Source organism: Eriocheir sinensis, chromosome 1, assembly GCF_024679095.1.
Source record: "Eriocheir sinensis breed Jianghai 21 chromosome 1, ASM2467909v1, whole genome shotgun sequence".
Taxonomy (NCBI): domain Eukaryota; kingdom Metazoa; phylum Arthropoda; class Malacostraca; order Decapoda; family Varunidae; genus Eriocheir; species Eriocheir sinensis.
In genome coordinates this window covers 32,170,031-32,196,676 of record NC_066509.1, presented here as the reverse complement: position 1 = coordinate 32,196,676, position 26,646 = coordinate 32,170,031, and the positions used below count along the sequence as shown (strand labels likewise).

Below are 26,646 nucleotides of genomic sequence, written 5' to 3'. Positions count from 1 at the left end.
ATGGAGCGAGTGCCCTGCCGCCTGAAGCCTTGCCCTGCCCCGTTTCCTCCTTCCCGTGTGGCCATTATTACAGAGGTTTTAGGTTTTTTCATGTTTAAATCCTGCTGAGGAGTGAACTCAGGGTTTCCGTGAAGTCGAATTAGTAACACTTGGAGGAGGTTGTTCCGTGCTGTGATTGGCTGCCGGGCGTGACGTTATCGGTGCCTGGCTGGTGATGTTGACGCCGCGGCGGTGATCAGCGTCGCCCTTCCCCGCCCAGAGGAGAGGGACGGGGCGGCGTGCGTGTGTGTGTGTATAACATGCCCGGAACCACAGGCTGACACACTGATGAAGAATAAGAATGTAAATGGGCGTGAGCGTGAGTGTGTGAGGGAATGATGTAGAGTCGTCGTACCTCAGGCTGCTGGGTGGCATGGAGGGGGGGGCAGAGAGAGAGAGAGAGAGAGAGAGAGAGAGAGAGAGAGAGAGAGAGGGGTGAAGGGGGGAGGGGGGAGGCTCACGCGGGGAGCAAGGCAAGTTAGTTTGTTTCCTTGATAATAAATAAATCTCGTTCTACGTAATGCATGTTTTGTTTATAAGTCGGGTTGTTTATTTAGCTATTAGAATTTAGGCATACATAATTTTTTAGCTCGTTCGTTAGGTATTGTAAGTATTCTGTTTTTCGGCCCTTTTGCCGCGATTTGGACACGTCCTAGTTTTTTGTTTATAACTTTTTTATTTAGTGATTTCCATTTTTCTTTCTGATTATTAATCTGTATTAATAGAGCTTTCATTTGCCACCAACCACGCCTCCCTAGCTTCAGTAGTTTTTGCTCGAGCTTGACCAGATGTCGCGACGAAAATTCGCCGAATCTGACTACTACTACTGCTACTACTACTTTTACTACTACTACTACTACTACGACGACGACGACTATTGCTGCTACTACCACTACTTTTACTGCAACGGTACCATGCTACTGCTTTTACTACTACTGCTACTACTACTACTTCTTTTACTACTACTTTTACTACTACTACAGCTACTACTACTACTTTTACTACTACTACTACTACTTTTACTACTACTACTACTACTTTTACTACTACTACTACTACTACTACTACTACTACTACTACTACTACTGTACTACTACTACTACTACTACGGTACTACTGCTGCTACTACTGCCACTACAACTACTGCTTCTACAACTACTGCTACTACAACTACTGCTACTACAACTACTGCTACTACTGCTACTACTACTACTACTGCTACTACTACTGCTTCTAGGATCTATCCTAGGACCTATACTTTTTCTCATCTATATTAGTGATATTGTCAATGCTAGTAATAAATTTAAGTATACCATTTATGCTGACGACACTAATTTACTATTAGATGATAAAAATATAAATAGTTTGCATATAAACATTAATAATGAGCTCAATTCAATTAATATGTGGCTTGAACATAATAAGTTAAGGTTAAATATCACTAAAACAAAATACATTATCTTTCAAAACCGATCAGTCACTACTAACATGCCACCTATAACACTTGAAGGAAAAGTACTTGAACGAGTTTCTTATACTAAGTTTTTGGGCGTTGTCATAGATCAAAGTATCAATTGGAAATACCAAATTAATTCTGTTGCAAATAAACTATCTAGGATATGTGGCATACTGTATCGAATAAGAAATAGCCTTACACAAGAAGCACTTATCAGTATTTATTATACACTTTGTTACCCGCATCTCATTTATTGTGTATCTGTGTGGGCGTGTACGTGGCCTTCCTTTCTTAAAAATCTTCAGGTTTCTCAAAATAAGATATTTAGGTGTATGTTTTACATGAACTAGTTTGATTCCACACATAACGTATTTTCCACACATAGATTTCTTAATTTTAAAAACATTCATTGTTATTTTCTACTATTATTTATTTATAAAAACCTCGCACTGATGCATGGAACTCATCCTTTTCAAGTTATTAATACAGTGCATAATACGCGCAGGAACAATATAAATCTTATCTCTCCACAGTTCAGGACAGTTCTTTTCAGAAATAGTATTTTATGCTCAGGACCTCAAGTTTGGAATTCTTTGCCAGTAGAAATAAAAATCTCCTTAATAGTAATAATTTCTCTCTATTTAAAAAGTCAGTAAAACACACTTATTTGCAATCCAAAACAATCACGGTTAAAATTATAATTTATTCCTGAAACATGAACACAAATTTACATTATTAAATCTAATCAGTGAATTGCATAGTACTATTGTCCATATTATTTTTATTATTGTTATTATTATTATTATTATTATTATTATTATTATTATTATTATTATTATTATTATTATTATTATTATTGTTATTATTATTATTATTGTTGATGCTGTTGTAGTTATTATAGTTAACATTTTAGATATAACTATTATAACTTCATCTGGTATTATAGTTAATGTTGTTATTTATTGTATATTTGTATTTAGCTTTATGTTTGGGAGCTATCTGCAACCTTTAGAAAGATAATAATAGTACAATGAAATAAATATACAGTCTGTCGGGAAGCTTCGGCTTGACAGGCTAGATTCGTTGCCAGAATTATATATATATATATATATATATATATATATATGTATATATATATATATATATATATATATATATATATATATATATATATATATATATATATATATATGGCAATAAACATTACTTACTTACTTACTACTACTACTACTACTACTACTACTACCACTACTACTACTACTACTACTACTACTACTACTACTACTACTACAACGACAACAACACTGCCTTGCTGCTGGCCGGCATCAAACTTTAACCTGGTGAACTGACACTTGTCATTTTTTGTGTGAAGCGACTCCGTGTGTTACATTTTAACGTCACAACTTTTTAAATCCGTTCATACACGTTTTTAATTAACCGTTACTTAAATAGGCCCGTACGCCTTCTCAGAAATCGAACGATTAACTGTGCTTGTTTACTTGTCTTATTTAGCACTACTCAACCTAATTAATTAAAGTCTAACTCAGTGCTGTGACGCGTCTAACTAGTGTTTGAAGTGTTGCGAGGATTACCTTACAGTGAGAGGACTTCCCTGCTGCAACCACGAGCGTATAAGTTATATATCGACTTTTTGTGTTTCCTGTCTTTCCTCAGTAGGATTACAACTACACGACCTAATACAGCACCCAGTGAAAGACAGTGAGCTTCTTGTGTCTTACTAACGAGAAAATCTGTCACTAACGTAGAAGTACAAAGCTTGACCCGTATACCAGCACACCTGTTTTGAAAAGGAGGAAAAGTTTAATCCCCCAGAGAATTTTAATCCCAGAGGGAAAACACGTGTGGGCCCTCACAAACGCCACACCTCAAACTCTCCCGCGTGACTCGACCGATTTAAAGCCATCTCCCTCCATTTGTTCACCATAGCCCACGCGGATACAAAATTCATCTTAACTGTAAAGCTCACCGATATATCGTCATGCAAATTGAAAAAAAAAAAGTAATCATGCCGTCCAACTATTTCGATTGCTGTAATTATTCAAAGAAATATGCTGCGATTCACTACCAAACTAGCGACTCGATGGGTAGGTACTGTGTCTTAGACTTACGTATTCAGGCACTACAAACAACCAACGAGGATCTACAACGTTCCAATACGTTACTATAGGATATCGTGACGTCATTCCCCACACTCCCTACTCCTCCTCCTCCTCCTCCTTCTTCTTCTTCTTCTTCTTCTTCTTCTTCTTCTTCTTCTTCTTCTTCTTCTTCTTCTTCTTCTTCTTCTTCCTCGTACTCCGAAATTCTGACCCGATCACATACCTTCTCCTCCTCAGCCCACTCCATTTCTCATCCCTCCCCCCCTCTGCCTCGCCTGAGCCTGCCTCCACCCTTGCTGTTCCTTCCGCCCAATCTACCGCCCTTCCTACCCCATCCACACCCACTACCACACCCTCTTCCCCCGCTCTCTCTTCCTCTCCCTCCACCACTCTAGACTCCTCCCCTATCCTCACCACCACTACATCTTCCCCTTCCACCTCCAACACGACCTCCACTTCTGATACCACATCCTCCTCCCTACACACCTTACCCTCCACTCTTTCCCAACCACCCTCTACTGTCACTACCATCACTTCCAAACCCACCTTCGCCCGCGCTCCCTCTTGTACCTCACGCCCTGTCAAAAGAAACCACAAGACCATTCTCCCAGCTGTCACTTGTACGAACCAGACGCTATTTCCTGGCATGGGCAAACTGACTACTAGAGTCAACTTAGTTGGCGACAGTCTGACGAGAGGCCAACTTACGGAGTTTTGCGGTAGGAATACATTGACACGGCAGCGTTTCTGTATCCCCGGAGCCAAACTGGACGATATTGAATCAGCTGTCGATGCATTTTCAGTAAATGCGAAGGACGACACAGTGTATCTGATCCATGCGGGAACCAACGACCTTCAGTCAACTCAGTCTCAGGACCTTTTAGCAAAATACCGTCAAGTCATTCGGAAATACAAGACCAAGTCCCCTCACATCATCGTCTCTGGTATTCTACCGAGAGTCAACACGTTCGCCGGGTTTAACAGTAAAGCGTACGGCGTCAACACTAATCTAAAGCAGTTATGTAACGATGAAGGCGTAGCGTTCACGAATGCGTGGCATCACTTCAATCAGCGCCCAGATTTGTTTTGGGAGGACGGACTCCACCTGAACGAGGTTGGTTCGGCGCGGCTTGGAAGGCTCCTGAACGAGGCAGTTGAAAGCTTCTCGAAAAGCTATTCAAAAAACTGCAGGCGGGGGCAAGGCAAAGGCAACCCTTGATCAACCAAACCGTAGCGTCGATGCGGCTTGCAAGAAACTGTGTAACCAACGACGCCCCCGACAAGCGAACTCCTTCAACACGATGCGGCCAAACCAGGAGTTACATTTCCATTTTGTACACTAATGCACGCAGCTTACTACCCAAAAAGGACGAAGTTAGGGCGTATATTGCAACCGAGAAACCAGAAGTGGTAGCCATCACAGAGACTTGGGCCAACTCTGCACATCTAGTATCTGAACTGTCATTTCCCTTGTATGAAAGCTTCCCAAAAAATCGATTACACAAGAAAGGAGGAGTAATTTGCTACGTAAAAAGTACGCTCCCTGCCATAAAAATAGACAAACAGGACGCAGAGAGTTACGACTCCGTCTATGTGGAAATAACCGCGAATAATAAGAAACTAACACTTGCGACCGTATACAGGCCTCCAAAACGATAGGCAGCCGACGACACTGCCCTGGACGAAGAGCTTCACTCTTTAACACAGAGCAAAGAAGCAATAATAATTGGGGACTTTAATTGCCCTAACATTGACTGGGGACAATTGACTGGAGATCAAGAGGGTAACAGGCTTATAGAAATGGTGGAGGATTCGTTCCTCACTCAAGTTGTAACTCAACCGACAAGATAAAACAATCTGCTGGATCTGGTATTAGTAAGCGACCCCGACCTCATTCGCGACTGTGAAGTTAGTGAAAAAATTAATGGTTGCGATCACCACTTAATCCGTTTCAATGTCAACATTAGTCACAAACTCGTAGACAATCTGTCAGTGATACCAGACTACAAAAAAGCAAATTTCAACCTAGCCCGTGAGCTGCTTCCCCCTGCGACATGGGACCAACTTCACCTAACCGACAATGCAATCAACAACGTGTGGAGCAACTTCAAAGATAAGCTTTTGCAGGTAGAGAAGGCTACAGTGCCTACGAAGCCCAGGCGAGCAAATGGTAACGTGGATCCACCGTGGATGACCACAGGAATAAAAAGGGCGGTAAACTTAAAAAAAAAAGGAATTATAACCTGATGAAAGAAAATGATACGGCCGAAGCCCGTACTCAGTACCACACCAGCCTCAGAGCTTGTCGCACCCTTATTCGAAGTAGTAAACGCAACTACGAAAAGCAAATAGCGCGTGACATCAAAACAAACTCAAAAAAAATTCTTCACATACATCAGATCGAAAAAGAAAGTAAAATCCAATATTGGTTCCCTGACAGATGAGACTGGATCTGTAACTCAGGACAGTAAACAGATGGCCAGAATCCTCAACAGTAACTTCGCATCCGTATTCACAGTCGAGGACATCGAAACCATTCCCGAGAGCCCTGACCCGCCGAGTGAGATCACGCCCCTGGAAATTGACACAATATGCGACCAAGAAGTTAAAAAGTATTTGGACAAACTCGACACGAACAAGTCAACGGGACCCGACGGTTTGTCACCACGGTTATTAAAAGAGCTTAAACAACAAATACTTCAGCCACTCACTAGCATATTCAACCAGTCTGTTAAATTGAACAAGGTCCCGGAAGACTGGAAGATGGCGAACGTAACATCGATATTCAAAAAAGGAGACAAAAGCGTTGCATTAAACAACAGGCCCATAAGTTTGACATCAGTGGCTGGAAAAATACTCGAAAAGATTATTAGAGACAAACTTGTCAAGTTTCTAGAAGACAATAATGTAATCTCCGACACCCAGCATGGCTTCAGAAACAAGCGCTCTTGCCTAATAAATTTATTAGACTTCTTCCAAGGTATATATAATAACTGGGATGCCCACATCCCCGGACTTTTAGAAAGCCTTCGACAAGGTACCGCACGAGCGACTCCTTAAGACACTACACTCGGCGGGCATTGGAGCCAATCTGATCGCGTGGATAAGAGACTGGCTCACCGGCAGAAAACAACGAGTACCACTAAACGGACAGCCTTCCGATTGGCTTCCAGTCATTAGTGGAGTGCCTCAAGGGTCAGTGCTGGGACCCATTCTCTTCATCATATATATCAACGACCTCGAATCAGGATTGAAATCAACAATATCGAAATTTTGTTGATGACACCAAGGTGGGTGGAGATGCCCTCACAAAGACCGACTGCGAAATCATTCAGAAAGACCTCAATCACATTATCGAATGGTCAGAAAAATGGCAAATGTCCTTTAATGTTGACAAATGCAAAGTCATGCACATTGGGTCCAGAAATAGTAACCACACATACATCATGAATAGGAAACCTCTGCAAGCGATGCAGGAGGAAAAGGATCTTGGAGTCACTATCAGCAGTGACCTGAAACACGCGAATCACTGTAAAAAAGCCTACAACAAAGCCAACACTATGCTTGGGTTCACAGCGAGGAACTTCGAGTGTAAAACGCCAGACGTGATGCTAGCCTTGTATAGTTCCATGGTAAGACTGCACCTCGAGTATGCAGTACAGTTCTGGTCTCCTAATTACAGAAAGGACATTGATTTATTGGAAAGGATTCAACGACGCGCCACAAAGATGATTCCAACCTTAAGGGCTCAACCGTACGAGGAACGACTCAAGCGACTCAATCTCTTTACATTGGAGAAAAGGCGCCTGCGAGGGGATATGATTCAAGTCTTCAAGTATCTGAAAAACTTTAATAACGTCGATTACTCCAAATTCTTTGAACTGCAAACCAACTCAAGAACTAGAAATAACGGCTTACCCATTCAGTCGAGTCGATGTAACACAGACATCGGAAGGAGTTTCTTTTCAAACCGAGTCATTCGTCACTGGAACAATCTTCCTTCAGAAGTAGTAAATGCGAATACCATCAACTCCTTCAAATATAGAATCGACCGTCACTTCGCTGCGTCAGGAGTGAACTGAATATTGAGGTACATATTTTCAGACAGATTGCAGCAAGACCTCAACCTATATTCATATAATTCTCCCCCACAACCTAGATTGCAAGTATAGTAAGTCAACAATAGAGTACACCTATAGTTAATGTCCGCATGACAGGTGGAGTGAGGTGTGGGTGCAGTAAGGTGACAGGTTACTGGTGCCGTGCCTAGTACCGCCGGTAAAACGAGGATCAAGCCTCCACCTGTGCCCCTGAAACTACACCTCACCCACCGTGAGTATTAGGGGGGATTCTGGGGCTGCCCTGTGTAGGCCACTCGTCCTCTCCCAGTCTCCCTGTATGTCTATGTTCTTGTATCTGTTCCTCAATATCGAGGTGCTTTTCATCTGCTCCTCAATGTCGAGGTGCTTTCATCTGCTCCCCAGGCCCCAAGTGGCTGTCGAGCAGATTAAATCACCAAAGCGGGCAACCACGTAATGAGCCAATAGGCTTTCTGTTGCCTGCATTTCCATGTTTCCATGTTTCCACCTCCTCCTCCTCCTCCTCCTCCTCCTCCTCCTCCTCTTCTTGCCTTCCGATTCATCTTTTTTTAATGCACAGATTCCCGCTCACTTTGACGAGTTGGAGCCCCGAGTTTAGCGTTTCATGTTGGACACTTTGGCTCGGCGCGGCAAGTTACGGCCGGGGGAGTGTTTTTGTGTGTGTGCGTGTGTGTGTGTAGCGGGTCACCACCTCCTGCTACTTTTGCTTCTGCTACTTCTCCTCGTCCTCTTTATTTCTCCTCGTGGTTATGTTTTTGTTTCTTTTCTTACATCTGATTATTTTTCTTCTTTCGTTTCTTTCCGTTTTTATTTTCTGTTTGTCCATCTCCATCTTCTCTTCATTCTGCTTTCTTTCTTTTCTTTTCCAATTCCTCCTTTTTCTGCTTGTTTTGCTGCTGCTTCTCCTCCTGCTTTTTTTTTTATCTCCCCATTCTTGTTGATGTTCTTTCAGTTGCTCCTCCTCCTCCTCCTCCTCCTCCTGGTCTTGTCAGGGGCTTCGTGGTGCAGTGGTTAGCACACTCGGCTCACAACCGAGAAAGACCGGGTTCGATTTCCGGGCGGAGCGGAAAAAATTGGGCGGCTTTTCCGATACCCTACGCCCCTGTCCACCCAGCAGTGAATGGGTACCAGGTATTAATCGGGGGTTGTATCCCGTCTCCTGGGATCTATTCCTTTCTCCTATTATTCCTTCCCCTTCGGTCTCTCTCCGGCATATGACCACAGATGCTGCGCCGACTAAACGAAACTTTCCAAACTATTCCTGGTCTTGTTCTTGTTCCCTCTCCACTTGGTCCTCTTTTTACTCCTCTTGTTCCTCCTCTTCCTCTCTGCTGTCTTTTTCCTCTTTCTTTTACTTTTTCCTGTGCCCACCTTTTCATTTTTTTTTTTTGTCATTCGCCGCCTCCTCAAATCCTCGTGTGACTCCTCTCTGTCTCCAAGTGATTCTCTCTCTCTCTCTCTCTCTCTCTCTCTCTCTCTCTCTCTCTCTCTCTCTCTCTCTCTCTCTCTCTCTCTCTCTCTCTCTCTCTATCTCTCTCTCTCTCTCTCTCTCTCTCTCTCTCTCTCTCTCTCTCTCTCTCTCTCTCTCTCTCTCTCTCTCTCTCTCTCTCTCTCTCTCTCTCTCTCTCTCTCTCTCTCTCTCTCTCTCTCTCTCTCTCTCTCTCTCTCAAAACATATTGGACTGTATTAGGAAGCAGCTTACGAGAATATTATAATCCTTGGAATGAATGGAACATTAGGGAGAGAAAGAAGCGAGGGAGGACTGAAGAGAAGGAAGGGAGCGGAAGGAAAGGGGGAAAGGGTAGATAAAGGATGGGAAGAGAAGGGAAGTAAGGGAATTATAAAGAAAAGGGAAAGGTAAGGAAGGGAAAGGGCAAGGGGAGAACAATAAGAAGAGAAGGGAAGAGAGTTAGGGAAATAAAAACTGGAAACGGAGAAGAAAGGAAAATGAGAGTGAAGGAAAGGGAAGGGAACAGAAGGAAAGGAGGAAGGGGAAGAGAAGGGAGTTAGGGAAATGAAAAAGGGAGGGGAAAGGAAAGTAGAGAATGAAGGGAAGGGAAGGGAACGAAAGGAAAGGAAGAAAGAGAAGATAAAGGATGAGAAGAGCATGGAGATATATAAATGAAAAAGGAAAGCGAAATGAAAGGAAAAGGAAAGAAGGGAACGAAAGGAAAGCGAGAAAGGGAAGATAACGGATGGAGAGAAAAGCAAAGTAGGAAAACAAGAATGAGGAGGGAGAAAGGAAGGATAGGAAGAGATAAGGAAGAGAATAACGAGAATAGAGGAAGAAAGTAAGAGGATAGAAGAACGGGAAGAAGAAGAGAGGAAGAGAGAGAAGAGGGGGGGGCGGGGAAGATTTTGGAATATACGTAGTTGGTATAGTTCATTGTGTTCCCTTGCGGCGCTGACGTTCCGCTGCTGTTCCGTCATTCCTGTAACGTTCCTTCCCAGTGTTGTTGTTGTTGTTGCTGCTGTTGTTGTTGTTGTTGTTGTTGTTGTTGTTGTTGCTGGTGTTGCTGGTGGTCGTGTTAAAGGACGTTCCGGAGCGTTATTGTTTATTGGCTATTTGGTTTGTTCCACTTTTTTTGTTTTGTTTCTGGATTGTTTCTCGTTTGTTTTTCGTTTGTTTCTGGTTTATTTCTCGTATGTTTCTCGTTGCTTTTGTGTTTGTTCCTCGCTTGTTTCTTGTTTGTTCCTTTTTTTTTTGTTTCTGTTTTAGTTTTTGTTGTTTGTTTCTGGTTTGCTTATAATTGTCTATTTTTTTGTTTGTTGTGTGTTCCTTTCAGGTTTCATTGCTGTTTCGTTCCTGCTTTGATACGTTTTTGTTTAAGTATTTTTTTAGTATTTTTTTTTTCTAAATCTTTAGAAATGTTGATGTTTAGTTTTGTGGAGTTTGTGTTATTTATTTGTATTTTGTTGGCTTTTTCTTTCAGTACTTAAATTTTGTCTAGTAATCGGTACACGTTTTATATTGAAAAAAAAAAATTAATGATTCCTGCTTTTCCCTGTTGATTTTTGTTTAATTTATGTTGATATTGTGCTTTTTTTTAAGAGTATTCAAAATTTTTGTTTGAGTTTTCAAAGTAAGTGCTTTCATTTTTTACGTTTTTTTTCCATATCACGACATTCTTTAGTGATTGCTATATTTTCAATATTCTCAATTTTTTTGGGGGGGGTTTCAGTATTTTATTATTGTTCCAATATTTCTCTGTCTTTCTCTCATTTTCCTTTTCTTTTTCCTTTTTCTAGCTTTCTTTTTCTTTCTGCCTCTTTTATTTTCTCCATCTGTCTGTATCTCTCGGTCTCGTTTTTGTGGTTCTTTCGCTGTTTTTTTTTCCCTTGTTTTTATATATATTCCCTGACGCCTGAATTCTCGTCCTGTTCCCGTATCTCTAATATTCCTGCGGGTATTCCAGGATTCCACTTTTGCTGCAACATTCCTGTTGGGTTCTTAAATTCCTGCAGGATATCTCTACTATTTGTATTACCTCGTTCTCCTTCTTTCCTATTCTCTCTCCGGGCTCTTCCTCTCTTCATCGTTTTCTCATTCTCTTCCTAGTCGTTTTTTTCGTTTTCTTTTCATCTCATTTTTCTATCCCCGGTTTTCATTTTTCTCTTATTTTCACTCGTTTTCCTTCTTTCCTCGTCGCTCCGGCCTCCTCTGCATTTTTTTCTCTTCGTTTTCGTGTTTTTTTTCTCTTCATTTTTTTTGTTTTCTACTATTGTCTTTCATCTCTTACTTTTATCACCTAGTTTTCCGTCTTTCCTACTCATCCCTCCAGTTTCCTCCTCAGCATTTTCTCTTTCTCTTCGTCATTCGCCATTGTTTGTTTTCTCATTGTTTCATTTTCTTCTCCGACTTTCTTCTCTTTATTTTTATTACATCTTTTTCCTTATTTCCTTTTTTTCTCTCTGGTCATCTTTTCTCTATCATTTTCTCCTCGTCATCGTTTTCTCTTCATTTCGTGTTTTTTTCCTCAATATTTAACTTCACTTATTTTACTCGTTTTCTTTTTTTCCTTTTCTCCAGTCTCCTCCACTTAACCGTTTTTCTTTTCTCTTCGTCGTGTTGTTTTTCTTCTCTTCATATTGCTGTTCCCCGGTTTTCATTAGTTTCTTATTTTTTTTACTGTTTTCTTTGTTTTCTTCTGTTTCCATTGTTTTTGTTTTCTCTTGGTTTTCTTTCTCGTATTTCGTTATTTTCAGATTTCTTTCCATCATCTCGTGTTTGTTTTCTGTTAGCCTGTTTATTGTTTTCTTCTCTTCTTCCCCACTTAGTTTTATCAATTCATCCTTGCATATTCTTTGTACTCGTAATTTGTTTTTTCTCCTTTCCAACATTTCATTCATCTTTTCTTCTCGTTTTTTACTCCATTACACCCCTTTTCCTCCAAATTTTTCTTTTCTCTTGTTTTTTTTTCTTTATTTCATTTTCATTCAGTTTCCTTCCCCATTTTTTTTCCTTTCAAATCATTCTTTTCCTTCTCCACGTCTCCTCAGCGATCTCCTTTCCATTTTCTCTCGCACTTTCCCTTTCGCTCTTTGCATGTTTCACTCTCTTCCATCTTTCTCTCCCTTTCTTCCAATGTTTAACTTTACCCTCACCTACCTCTCACTCACCCTTTCTTCCTCTCCTTCCTTCCTTCCTTCCTTCTTTCCTCCCCTAGATTTTTTGTCTCCTTGCTGCCTATCCCAATTTTTTTAAAATTCATTTGTATCTTTTATAACCATACAGTCTCTCTCTCTCTCTCTCTCTCTCTCTCTCTCTCTCTCTCTCTCTCTCTCTCTCTCTCTCTCTCTCTCTCTCTCTCTCTCTCTCTCTCTCTCTCTCTCTCTCTCTCTCTCTCTCTCTCTCTCTCTCTCTCTCTCTCTCACACACACACACACATTATAGGTTTTTATTTTTTTCTTATCACAATTTACCTCCAGTAATTTTTCCTCCCTTCTCTCTTTCCTCCACATGCATGTTGCTGTCATCCCTCGCAGCTTTCCTCCATCCCTATCCAATATAGCTTTTTTTTCTCTCCATTTTTCGTGGCCAGGCCCCGGCAATATCTCTCCCTCCCTCATCATCATCCTTTTTTCCTCCTCCTCCCTTCTTCTCTCCATTCCCACACCCCTTTTCCACTTTTGATATTTCCCCTTTTTCGCTTCCTCTCATCCTTCAGTTTCCTCCAACCCTCCATTTATTTAATTTCCTTCCCGCTCGTTCCCTTCCCTTTCTTCTACTACCTTTCCCTTCTTTATATATTCCCTTATTTAGATATTCTCTTTAGATATTTTCCCCACTTTAGATATTCTCCCTTTCTCTTTCCTCTTTTCCCTCGTTTTCCTCCATCTCTTACTTCAACATGACCTTCTTTTGTATCCTTTCCTTTTCCCTCCTCCCCTGCTCCTCCATCACCCTCATTCTCCCTCCTTTCCCTTTCCCCTGTTCTCCACTTTGGATATCCTCCCTCTCTCCCTTCCAGTCCTCCTTCGTCCTCTTCCAACTCTCCCGTTATCATGGCACTCTCTCCATACCCTTGCCATCTTCCTCCTTTCCTCTTCTTTCTCCATCTTTCTCTCCCTCCTCCTCCTCCTCCCCCAAACCAAAGACAAACACAGCCTCTCGTCATGTCTCAACCCCCCCCCTACCCCCCCTCTCACCTCCCCCTTAGATAATTCTCCCTTTCATTCGTTACGCAGGTAATCTCCCGTTTCTTAAGACTAATGTTGCTACTAATTACGCCAGGTGAGCTTCCCTTCCCTTCCCTTCCCTTCCCTTCCCTTCCCTTCCCTTCCCTTCCCTTCCCTTCCCTTCCCAACCCTACCTGTCTTCCTCCTTCCCTCCTCTTCCCTCTTTTCCCTTCCATTTCCTTCTTTTCCCTTCCATTCCCTTCCTTTCCCTTTATTCCCTCCCTTTCCCTTCCCGTCCCTTCCTTTTCATTCCCGTCCCTTCCTTTTCATTCCCTTCCCATACTTTCCCTTTTCCTTCCACTTTCTTTCCCTTCCCATTTATTCCCTCCCTTTCCCTTCCTTTCTTTTCCCTTCCTTTCCCTTTCATTCCCTTCCTTTATCTTCCCTTCCCTTCCCTTCTTTTCCCTCCTTTACCCTTCTCTTCCCCTCCCTCCATTTCTCTTTCCTTCCCTTCCCCCCCTTCCCTTTCCTTCCCTTCCTCTCCACCTTTCTATCCTTACCTGCCCCCACTCCCCCCTTCCCCATACTGACCTGTTTGTGCCACCCTTCCTCCCATCTCCCCTCTCCCTTCAAACCCCTTCTCCCTCAATGTATATATACGTTTTTCTCCTTGGAAGTCCGACTTACCGTACCTTTTTACATTACACGCCTTTTATTCACATTTTTTACCTGCACGGCCACGGTTTCCTGGGTAGTACAATACAGGCAGACCTTACGCTCAAATTACCTTTTCCTCACGCCCAAGCTCAACATCATTATCTAACCTTCGTACCATTTTTTTTTTGTCCGTAACTCGCTCATTTCCGTGTTATTTCCCCCCTCCGTGCAGCGCGGCGGGCCGGTGTTTTCCTCGTGTGTGACTCGTCCTTGCGCTGTTTGGTCCGCCATAACTTGTTCCGTTAATAAGTCTGCGGGAGTGTGTTTTTAGACTTTACCGGAACATGCTGTGGCCGGGACGAGTTCATGCTTTCTCTAGTGTTTTTTTTTTTTTTGTGTGTGTGTGTGTGTGTGCGCGTGTGTGTGTGTGTGCACGTGTGTGTTTAATTCACCGACGTCCTGATCACTACTGGACTCGTCGTCGCCAGCAGGTACCCTTCCGATTAGAGCAAGGCTCATTATATTATAGTCGATCTCTGGGTACTGCTGAGACCTTCACACACCACACACACCATACCCCTTGCTCAAGGGGGGACAGTAACCGCTCTTTACCAGCGGAAAATCCTGGCCTGAATGGGGCTCGAACCTCCCCCAGCTAATCCGCGAAGCCTGGCCGCGCAGAGCTTTAACCACTGACCTATCGGAGCGGTGTGTGTGTGTGTGTGTGTGTGTGTGTGTGTGTGTGTGTGTGTGTGTGTGTGTTTATCTATCGGTATTACGTGTTTTCTGTTTGCATCTTTGCTGTATATTCGCGGGTCTGTGCTGCCACTAGAATCTTAGTGTATGTATAACTTGTCATTTTGTGTGTATTTGTGCTTCTTTATGATTTTTTTGTCTCTGTATCCCTTTGTTTTGTTTTTTCTTAACCAAGAACAAAAAAATCCACAAATATGTCATATTATTACAAAAGTACAGCATTAAAGTAGGTGTGTGTTGGGGAAACAATATTAAATATTCAGAAAGTTCTACACCAAAGATTTTTAGTTACATTCTTCTTTTCTTTTACAGGAGAAAGGTGGGTTGTGTGTGTCGCCAAGTCGTCGCGTCATGTACCTAAGTGTTGAAGTGTGTGTGTGTGTGTGTGTGTGTGTGTGTGTGTGTGTGTGTGTGTGTGTGTGTGTGTGTGTTTAAAGGCTGATGGCATGACACAATCAGCAACCACGTCAAAAGGAATATCTGGGAAACTAAACTAAACAATCGGTAAAGAAAACGAAAATTTAGCAACATTTCCCCGCTGTTCCAAGCACCGTCACAATGCATCCATCAGCTCCACCTCTTCCTCCACTGCCACCCAAACAACACACGCGTCTCTTTCTCCACCTACTCCATCACTTCCTTCTTTTCCTCCACTTCCACCGCCACTCAACCACCACCTCCATCTCTTCCACCACCTCCCCTACTACATCCCTTCCACCTAGCCACCATATTCATTTCTCCCTCCACCTCCTCCACTACCTTCATTTATTTCCCTCTCGTCCACCCTTTCGCCATGCGGTCACCGAGCAGAGAGACGGGTGACAGTGTATCAGATGGGTGGGAAGGTGGATGACTAGGGTGTGTGTGAAGCGGGTGACGGGAGAATGTAAGTGAGTCGGATGTGGATGACTAGGTAGTGGGTGAGGGTGTTAGGTTTGTGAGAATGTGTGGATGGGTGAGGTGAATGGGAAAATGAATTATTGGGTGAGAAAGTAGGTAGATACGGAAGGTTGGGAGGAAGGGGGTGAAGGGACAGGGGAAGGGGAGCAGTAATCGAGGGAGGTGTTCGTTTTCATTGTTGTTCATAATTGACGCGTGGATACCTTTTCTTTGGGCCCGTGCTGAGAGAGAGAGAGAGAAAATTATGTATCACTCCACCACAAAAGACAAAAAGAGTATCCAAGACACCATTTTTTTTCTTCTGTTTACTCACGAGAGAAATAAAACGGAAAAAAAAGGGATAAGGAGGAAGGATATGTGTTTCGAAGGGGTGGCTCAAGTGGTCTCCGGGGCACACTTTACGTCGTCTGCTTCGCGGCTACACAATCTATATCCATTATCATATTCCCGTCCTCTTAACTTACATGAAGCGTGTGATTCACGCATGAATCCCCGAAAAGACTCGCCCATATTTTTGATGATGTTGGTGTTCAGGCATACAGGTGAATGATGTACTTTTCTTAGATTATTTGATTTTTAATATATTTTTTTAATTTTATATAATTGTTATTTATTTATTTATTTAACTTAATTTACTTTAATCAAATTTTTCCTTTGCTTGATGTTTTCTTTTTTTTTCATTATTTTCTGCTTTTATCTAATTTTCTTTGTGTTCTTTTAATATCATCCTTTTTTGATGTTCCTTGGTCTGGATGAGCCTCTTTCACCCCAGAAAAGACTCACCCATGATTCTGGATGTTAGTCAGGACCGAAAGGTGGATGATTTGTCTATATATATCTTTATCGATGTGATTCCATATCATTTTTTTGGTGTTCTTTATCTATATTCTCCTTCTTTTATTCTTTTTTCTAAATTTCGCCTTTACTCTGTTGTTGTTTGTGTTCTGTCTTCTTTCCTTGGTGTTCTCTCGTATCGCCTTTTCTTGGTGCTGTGTGCTGGTACGGGTAAGTCTCCTTCACCCCAGAAAAGACCCACTCATACCAACACACAAGACCACACGCCTTGATGCTTGAGTTGTTTGCCTCTTTGCCTGTGAATTTTTTGTTCATTTTTGTAGTTGATGAGATGACACGATATTTAATTTTTATCGATGTTGTGATTCTGTATTATATTTTGTTTGTGTGTCTTTTCTATATCTTCCATCTTTTTTATTTTCTTTCTTTATGATTACTTATCTGGATTGTTTCTATTTTATCCTCTTTTTCTTTGTGTTCTCTTCAGTCGCCTTTTCTTGGTGCTGTGTGCAGGTACTCCTGAGTCTCCTTCACCCCAGAAAAGACCCACTTGTACCAGCATACAACACCAAACTCATTCTTCTTGTATTCTGTTTCTATATCATTCTTCTTTCTGGTGTTGTTTCTTTTCTATCCTCTTTTCTTGATGTGCTCTCGCATCGCCTTTTCTTGGTGCTGTGTGCTGGTACGGGTAAGTCTCTTTCACCCCAGAAAAGACCCACCCATACCAACACACAACACCACACGCCTTAATGCTAGATTTTTTTTGCTTTTTGTCGTTTTGTGATTTTTTTGTTCATTTTTGTAGTTGATGAGATGACACGGTAGTTTGCTTTTATCGATGTTGTGGTTCTGTATTATCGTTTTGGTGGTCTTTTGTTACATCTTCCTTCTTCTTTTTTTCTCTTTCTGTATGCTTACTTTTCCGGTATTGTTTCTATTTTATCCTCTTTCTTTGTGTTCTCTTCTATCGCCTTTTCTTGGTGCTGTGTGCTGGTACGGGCAAGTCTCCTTCACCCCAGAAAAGACTAACTCATACCAACACACAACACCACATGCCTTAATGCTAGATTCTTTTGGCTTTTTGTCGTTTTGTGATCTTTTTGTTCATATATGTAGTAGATGAGATGACACGGTAGTTTCCTTTTATCGATGTTGTGGTTCTATATTATCCTTTTTGGTGGTCTTTTTCTATATCTTCCTTCTTCTTTTATTCTCTTTCTATATGATTCTTTTTTCTGGTATTGTTTCTGTTCTATCCTTTTTCTCGGTGTTCTCTTGCATCGCCTTTTCTTGGTGCTGTGTGCTGGTACGGGCAAGTCTCTTTCACCCCAGAAAAGACTAACTCATACCGACACACAACACCACAAGTGACAAGCCTTGATGCTAGATTTTTGTCTCTTCTGATTTTTTCTGTTGTTTTTGTTGAGATGACACGATTGCCTTCAGTTCTTCCCTTCTACAACGTGTAATGAACGTGTCATTACCTGGGTCGTCTGGTTATTGAGATGGTTAGTACTGTCTTGCTAGCCCCGCCCCCCGCCCCTGGACCCTCGGGATCTCCAGCACCGCCATGAACGCCCCGGGGGAGCCGAGGCACTCTGCCGGGACTCCTGGGCCCTGCGACGCTCGCCAGGAAGACCTTGGGCTTCCTGACGCTCCCCAGCCCCGCCGAGGCGAGGAGGGTTGGAGCAAGACTTGCCTCTTAAAACCACCAGACGGGAATATTAAGTTAATCGAAAATACCGTGAAGGCGCCGATCACGCAGTTTGTCGGATCCGGGATGGCAGAACGAAGGGCCGAAGGAGCGTGACAGATTATCCTGAGAAGTGACATTGGAATGGTTTCCGGGGCAGAATCCGTTTGTCTCTTTCCTTCTTGCTTCCCTTTTTGCTTGTTTTGCATTCATTCTCTCTCTCTCTCTCTCTCTCTCTCTCTCTCTCTCTCTCTCTCTCTCTCTCTCTCTCTCTCTCTCTCTCTCTCTCTCTCTCTCTCTCTCTCTCTCTCTCTCTCTCTCTCTCTCTCTCTCTCTCTCTCGTAAACAATACAGAAGTAGTAGTAGTAGTAGTAGTAGTAGTAGTATAAATAGTAGTTAGACCAAATCTGAGTATTGTTTCGTGTCTGCCAGGTCTTGATATGCCTTAACTGCGCATAACCACGGCCCGGCGGACATAGAATCATAAGAGGGCAAAGGACGGAGCCTAAGAGTAATTACTGGGCTGCAAAGTTGGAACAGGGAAGGGAGGGCTGAGTTATCATTAGGCTGAGTCTGGGATGAAGGCAGGAAGAATGGGAAACGAGGAGAGGAAGGAGGAACTGGGAGGGAGAAAAGGAAGGAGAGGAAGGTCGAAAGGGGATTGAAGAAGGAAAGGAGGAAGAACAAACAGTAGAAAACGGAGGGAATTTAGGAGGGAGAGAAAAACATTAAGAAACGAGAGTGGGAATTTGTCATATGTGTGGATCTGAAAATGGTCAACGTTTTACTCGGCCAACAAGGAGGGCATACAAAATATCCGTGTTTCCTGTGTTTATGTTACTAAGCCAACAAGGAGGGCATGCAAAATATCCGTGTTTCCTGTGTTTGTTACTCGGCCAACAAGGAGGGCATACAAAATATCCGTGTTTCCTGTGTTTATGTTACTCAGCCAACAAGGAGGGCATGCAAAATATCCGTGTTTCCTGTCTTTATGTTACTCGGCCAACAAGGAGGGCATACAAAATATCCGTGTTTCCTGTGTTTATGTTACTCGGCCAACAAGGAGGGCATACAAAATATCCGTGTTTCCTGTGTTTATGTTACTCGGCCAACAAGGAGGGCATACAAAATATCCGTATTTCCTGTGTTTGTTACTCGGCCAACAAGGAGGGCATACAAAATATCCGTGTTTCCTGTGTTTGTTACTCGGCCAACAAGGAGGGCATACAAAATATCCGTGTTTCCTGTGTTTATGTTACTCAGCCAACAAGGAGGGCATACAAAATATCCGTGTTTCCTGTGTTTATGTTACTCAGCCAACAAGGAGGGCATACAAAATATCCGTGTTTCCTGTGTTTATGTTACTCGGCCAACAAGGAGGGCATACAAAATATCCGTGTTTCCTGTGTTTGTTACTCGGCCAACAAGGAGGGCATACAAAATATCCGTGTTTCCTGTGTTTATGTTACTCGGCCAACAAGGAGGGCATACAAAATATCCGTGTTTCCTGTGTTTGTTACTCGGCCAACAAGGAGGGCATACAAAATATCCGTGTTTCCTGTGTTTATGTTACTCGGCCAACAAGGAGGGCATACAAAATATCCGTGTTTCCTGTGTTTGTTACTCGGCCAACAAGGAGGGCATACAAAATATCCGTGTTTCCTGTGTTTGTTACTCGGCCAACAAGGAGGCCATACAAAATATCCGTGTTTCCTGTGGTTATGTTACTCGGCCAACAAGGAGGGCATACAAAATATCCGTGTTTCCTGTGTTTGTTACTCGGCCAACAAGGAGGGCATACAAAATATCCGTGTTTCCTGTGTATATGTTACTCGGCCAACAAGGAGGGCATACAAAATATCCGTGTTTCCCGTGTTTATGTTACCCGGCCAACAAGGAGGGCATACAAAATATCCGTGTTTCCTGTGTTTGTTACTCGGCCAACAAGGAGGGCATACAAAATATCCGTGTTTCCTGTGTTTATGGGACAGCCGAGCGAAAGACAAACTGTGGGAACAGAAACTCTGGCCGGTTAAAAAAAAAGTTTGAGTGTTGGGAAGAAGAATATCATGCAGCAACCCCTTGTTGAGAGAGAAAAAATCATCTTCCCTGCCCTTCATATTGAACTAGGACTAATGAAGCAGTTTGTCGAAGCTCTTAATGTGGAGGATGACTGTTTCAAATTCATATGTACAACAAATCCGTCGTAATGGATCGCGAGATCTTTCTCGTCGCAACAAATCGCACTTCTCGGGTGGCGACCGAGCTGAGACTCCAACATTTTTGGTATCGCAGTTAGTTGCAGAGGCAAGATCGCAGAAGTGTGATCCCAGCATTAGACTCCACTCTGTCCAAGAGAGCTGTGTGAGTGGAGCCCTCCCACACGTGAGATGCATAGGTTATATCTATATCTATATATCTATATCTATATCTATCTATCTATCTATCTATCTATCTCTATCTCTATCTCTATCTCTATCTCTATCTATCTATCTATCTATCTATCTATCTATCTATCTATCTATATCTATATATATATATATATATATATATATATATATATATATATATATATATATATATATATATATCAATATTTATATATATATATATATATATATATATATATATATATATATATATATATATATATATATATATATATATATATATATATATATATATATATATATATTTATATATATATATATATATATATATATATATATATATATATATATATATATATATATATATCTCTCTCTCTCTCTCTCTCTAAAACCTATCCATCTACATATCTATTTATCTCTCTCTTCATTGCTATCATTTAACTTCCCCTTCTTCTTCCTCTTGTATGGACTGGGTACTGGGCAGAGTTGTGGGCCAGAGTCATTGCGGAGCATCCATTGGCAATACCAGGGTCACTGACCTTGTTTTTGCTGATGATGCAGTAATCCTAGCGGAGTCGCTGGAGGTTTTGGTGATGGCTCTCGAGGCACTGCACGAGGAGGCGAGGCCCTTGGGGCTTCAGGTCTCCTGGGCCAAGACCAAGGTACAGGTGTTTGGAGGCTTGCTGGACGACAGTACAGTATGTTCATGCGTGTGGCGAGGAAGTTGAGATCTCAGAAAGTTTCACGTATCTTGGTAGCGTAGTTCATAACAACGGTGAGTCTGGCCAGGAAGTCTTACGGCGGATTGTTCTGGCCCACGGTGTTATGGACTCGCTCAACACGAATATATGGCGTTGTCGGTACCTGTGCAGAAGGACAAAGATCCGGATCTTCAAGTCCCTTGTGCTCCCTGCCTCACTCTACGGTTGTGAGACATGGAGACTAAATGGGGACTTGGAGAGGCGGATTGATGCCTTTGGTAATAAGTGTCTACGCAGAATCAAGGAATATCGCTGGAATGACTTTGTGTCAAACCGCCGAGTACTCCGTGAGACTGATTCGACATATAATACCTGCATAGTCCGTCAACGCTAACTCCGGCTATACGGGCACGTGGCACGTTTTTCGGAAGCTGGTCCTGCTCATCGGGTTGTCGCTGTAAGAGACAATCCCGAGTGGAGGAGGCCAAGGGGACACCTACGGATTTCGTGACTTGAGCAAGTCAATAGATCCTGCCGGGAGGTACTCGGGTTGGGAAGGGGGCCTGCATGGAGACTCGCCCGGAGGGACCCCCGGGCCTGGCGTCGTGGGGTGGGCGCGGCGACGCGCCCCCTTGGCGTATGCCCCCATTGATTGATTGATTGATTGATTGATTCTTCCTCATCTTTTCGTTCCATCCTTAGCAAAAAAAAAAAAAAAAAAAAAAACGTAACAGGAAAGAGCTAAAGTTCGAGCTTATTTTCTCTCCTCTCTTCTCACCTCGGCTTTCTCGCCTCATCATCATCATCATCTCGCCTCCCTTTCACCCACCTTCTCGTCTCCGCACCTGCCCCTCGTCTCCCTCCAATCCTGACACAGGAAAAGCAGGAGCTAGAGTGAAATAAGGTAACTCTTTCCTTGTCTCTCTTCTCACCTTCTTGTCTCCTTTTCATATCCTCCTCTCTACCACACCTTCTTCCCCTCATCTCCTCCTTCTAACCTTCATCCAAGAAAAGCAGGAAGAGGCAGGAATAGGTGACCTCAGACCTCCCTTTCTCCCCTGTCTTCTCACCTTCTTTCCTCTCTTCTCACTTTCCTTCTTTCCTCTTTTCCTCTTCTCTTCTCACCTGTCCTTCATCTCCTTTTTCTAACTCTCACACAGTATAACCAGGAACAGAAGGAGTAGGTTAACTCTGAACTCCTTTAATCTCTTCTCACTCATTTCCTCTACTCTTTTCACCTTCTTCCCTCTTCTCTTCTCACCTTATCTCCTCACCTGTCCCTCATCTCGTAACCTTCGCCCATGAAAACCATTAACAAGGACGAATAGACGAATTCTGAGCTCCTTTTCTCTTCCCTCTTATCACCTTCTTCCCCCTCATCTCTGCTCACCGTGTCTCTTCTATTTCCACCTTGCCTCTTTACCTGTCCCTTATCTTCACTTTCCAACCCTCACACAGGAACACCAGGGAGAGGAAGGAATAGATGAACTCAGAGCTCCTTTTGTCTCCTCTCTTCTTACTTATTCTTTCTCCTCACCTCCTGCTCCTCATCTTCTCCTCACCTCCTCTTTCTCCTCTTTCACCCGAGAACAGGAATACGTATAGATGAACTCAGAGCTCCTTTTGTCTCACTTCTAACCTTCATCTCCTCTTCAACTCCTCATCTCCTCACCTCCTGCTCCTCATCTCCTCACCACCTTTCTCCTCATCTCCTTTTCCTCTCTTTCACCAACGAACAGAAAGGAATAGGTGAACTCAGACCTCCTTTTCTCTCCTCACTTCTCACATTCATCTCCTCTTTACCTTCTCATCTCCTTCCTCACCCAAGACCATTAAGGACTAGTTTAAATCTGATCTCCCTTCCTCTCCTCCCTCTCACCTTCTTGTCCCCGAGCTGCCTGACGCCGCAGGTGAGGTTGGCCGGGATGCCCACAGGTGTGGTGACCTCGACGGACGTGGGCAGGAAGTAAGGACAGGTGGGACACAGCTGATCCGCCTCCAGGGTTCTGTGGGCGGCACCTGCGGAGGGAGAGGGGGGGAGGGGGTGAGTTTGGTGTGGGAGGCAGCGGTGTGAGGGTTGGAGGAAGGAAGGAGGGAAGAGGGGGAAGGGGGAGGGGGTTGTTTGGTGTAGGAGGCAGGGGTGTGGTGGGGGGAGGAGTGGAGGAGGAGGTAGAGAGTGGGATAGGGATTGGGGTAGAAGCAAGGGTTGGGCAACATCTGTGAGGTGGTGAGGCTGGTTGTGAGTAGGTTTGTGGGCGGGAAGAGTGGAGGGGAAACTTTGGGGAGAGAACGTAAGGGAAGAGGGGAGGGGAAACTTTGGGGAGAGAACGTAAGGGAAGAGGGGAGGGGAAACTTTGGGGAGAGAGAGAGAGAGAGAGAGAGAGAGAGAGAGAGAGAGAGAGAGAGAGAATATCATTATAATATTAACTCACACACACACACACACACACACACACACACACACACATTAACGGACAGTGTTATTTGAGAGAGAGGATTACGGATGGAACGGAAAAGGGAAGAAAAAAAATAAAGAAAAAAAACGAAATAAAATATAGAAAAGAAATAAAACTCGATTAAATTAAGAAAAATACGCAACAACTGTGAGGAAAGAGAAAATCTATGAAGATGAAGAACAGTACGACGATAGAGAGACAGACAGACACAGACAAACTGATCCACTGACAGATAGACAGGCAGACAGACACAAAAAAGAGAAACACAGACGCAGACAGACAAACTAACACCCCCAAAAAATAAAACAGCCCGATATGACAGCAAGACAAACAGACAGACAGACAGCCCAGCACTCAGCGACACGTGACTCGCCGCCCGTCCTGTCCCTCCATCTGCCCGGCGCTCACCTGCAGTCATTAATTAATAATAATAATAATAATAATAATAATAATAATAATAATAATAATAATAAAAATAAAAATAATAATAATAATAATTTTAATTCGCACATTGGCATATACGTATAAAGAACAGGACAAGTTAACTAACGAGAACAAAATCGAAATACATAATTATACACTCAAATAGATGACAGCTTAATGATTATATATGCGTGTGCACGGCACACTTATGCACAATCTACACGTACGGAAGGCCCAGCCACTCCTGCTCTGCACACTATTATAGGGGGACTGACTGCCGTGGAGTGGATGCCCGGCCGCTGTTAAATGTCCGTCTCAAGTTCTTTCCTATTACATGCTCGCGTCCGTTTGGTTTAATCTGCATAATGATACACTTGAGGCCCGGTGCGTCCTGTGCTGTTCCAGGCGGAGAGAGAGAGAGAGAGAGAGAGAGAGAGAGAGAGAGGGGGGGGGGGTAGTTCCTCTCTCCGCCTGGATTAAGGGCCAAGCCTTTGCTTACACTTCCTGATCAGGCTCGCGTCGGCGAGTGTCTTGCAGGTGTCACACACACGCACACACACACAAACACACACACACGCACGCACGCACGCACGCACGCACGCACGCACGCACGCACGCACGCACGCACGCACGCACACACACACACACACACACACACACACACACACACACACACACGTTATTATCTCAGCATCTTGCCGCTATCTCTACTTTTCTTCCTCTCTTCCTCACCACTTGTCCGGATGTTCTGCAATCTCTTCCTCCATTGAATCGGAACAGTAACATAAGCGTCCTAAGTGTTTGCATTTATATATTTGTTTATTATTATTTATTTTTATATTATATATTTATTTATTGTTCTCTACCTGTATCAGCTTCTAAACTCTTTCTCGTTTGATTTGAATTCTTCATCTTTTACTTCCTTTCTCCTTGACTCACTGCACCTTTCTGTGACTGAAGATTGTAATTTATTTACCATCTCAACCTACGCCTGCTTCTTAACTAGTTATCGTCCTATTGGAATTCTACATTTTTCACTTCCAATTCTTTTCTTCTCGACTTCTATGCGCCATAATATTACTGAAAGGGATATATGAACTGTAGGGCGTACCCCTAACAGAGGATCAAAGGCAGCTCGTTGGAAGTCTGGCTTAATTATATTGTTGCAACTGATGTCGAGGGCATGGCCGCGTGAGGGATAGCTCGGAGTGTGGGCGTAAGCTTCAGTGAGCCGCTCAGACCACCCACGCCAAGCTTTGTGTTGTGACGTGAGGCGCTGAGTGTTGTTTTCCTGTTTGACTTGTAAATCCTTCTTACTTTCCACCCTCGTTACGGCACCCTCCCTATAGCTTCCCCACCCCGCTTCCCTTTCCTCTTCTATTTATATTATGTATTTGTGTGTCTACCCACGCTGCTCCCTCCACAACTGTTCAGTTATACCCAACTTCCTCTGCCTCCCTCCCGTCTATCGTTTCAGTCTTTTATTCACCTCCATCCCTCCCTTCCGTGTGTCAAAAACTCGCTTCACTCGTCTGTTCCTTCCGTTTAATCTCCTTGAATATCTTCCTCTCTCTGTATCTTCCTCTCTGTCTGGGTTTGAGTTTATAGTAGTGGACAGCTTCCTTTTCTTCTTGACGGTTGTTTTGCGCCTCCTTCCAGTTTATTGTGTTTCCTTTTATCCTTTAGGTGTGTAATTGCATCCATCAGTTTTTATGGTTGGCAGAAAATTATGGACCATTAATGTTTTATGTTCAGTACTACGTTTGTTGTGTTATGTTAAAGTTGATGTCATTTAAGATTATTTTGTTTGCCGACTGAAGTTTGGTTTATCCAGCCCTAACTCTACTTCTTTGCCTTCTATGTTTCATTGCTCTACCTCCTTTCACTATTCTCCCTCTCTGTTTACCAAAATTTCTAATTCTCTCCTTCCTCTCTACCTCACTGCCACCTCTATCCTTTTTTTTTTTCCCTACTTTCTCTTCCTCCCTTTCTCTACCTTTCCACGACTATCCCTCGCTTTCTCCCTCCACCTCTCCCTATGTCTCTCCTTTGTTCCTTTCGCCTACCTATACATCTTCCTTACTCTCCACCTGCCTGCCTACAAGTTTCTCCCTCCCTTCCTCTTTTTTCTCCCTCCCTCCCTATCTCCCTTTCCCCTCCGCGCCTTTCCTCCCACTCTCTCTTTCCAGTCCGCGCCTTCCGTTTTCCACTCGGTACGTGACGGGGGGTCTTGGATATTTATGGCCGTCCACTAAACCATTTGTTGTATTAGTTTTTCAGTGTGTTTTTTCTTTGATGAATGTTCGTTATGCTTTGTGTGAGTGAATGCGTTGAAGGCTGCTCTCTGATTTCCCAGTGGTGTCTAACTAAACTATTCAATTTGTTCAATAAGTACAGATAGATAGACAGATACAGACAGGCAGACAGAGAAACAGACAAAGACAAATACAGGTAAATACACACCAGACAGACAGACAGACAGACAGGCAGATAGACACGCCGACAGATAAGCAGAAAAAAATTGGGAGAGTCATAAAC

The 26,646-nt window shown here is 43.0% G+C and overlaps 1 protein-coding gene across 1 annotated transcript in view; it reads right to left on the bottom strand.

The window, feature by feature from the left end:
• Window positions 1-23,251, bottom strand: part of LOC126985514 (uncharacterized) — a 57,784-nt gene extending 34,533 nt beyond the window's left edge. The window contains exon 1 of the mRNA XM_050840853.1: window positions 23,109-23,251. The gene's annotated coding sequence lies outside the window, so the exon portion shown is untranslated. The remainder of the gene's footprint in view (window positions 1-23,108) is intronic.
• Window positions 23,252-26,646: the final 3,395 nt, after the last annotated feature.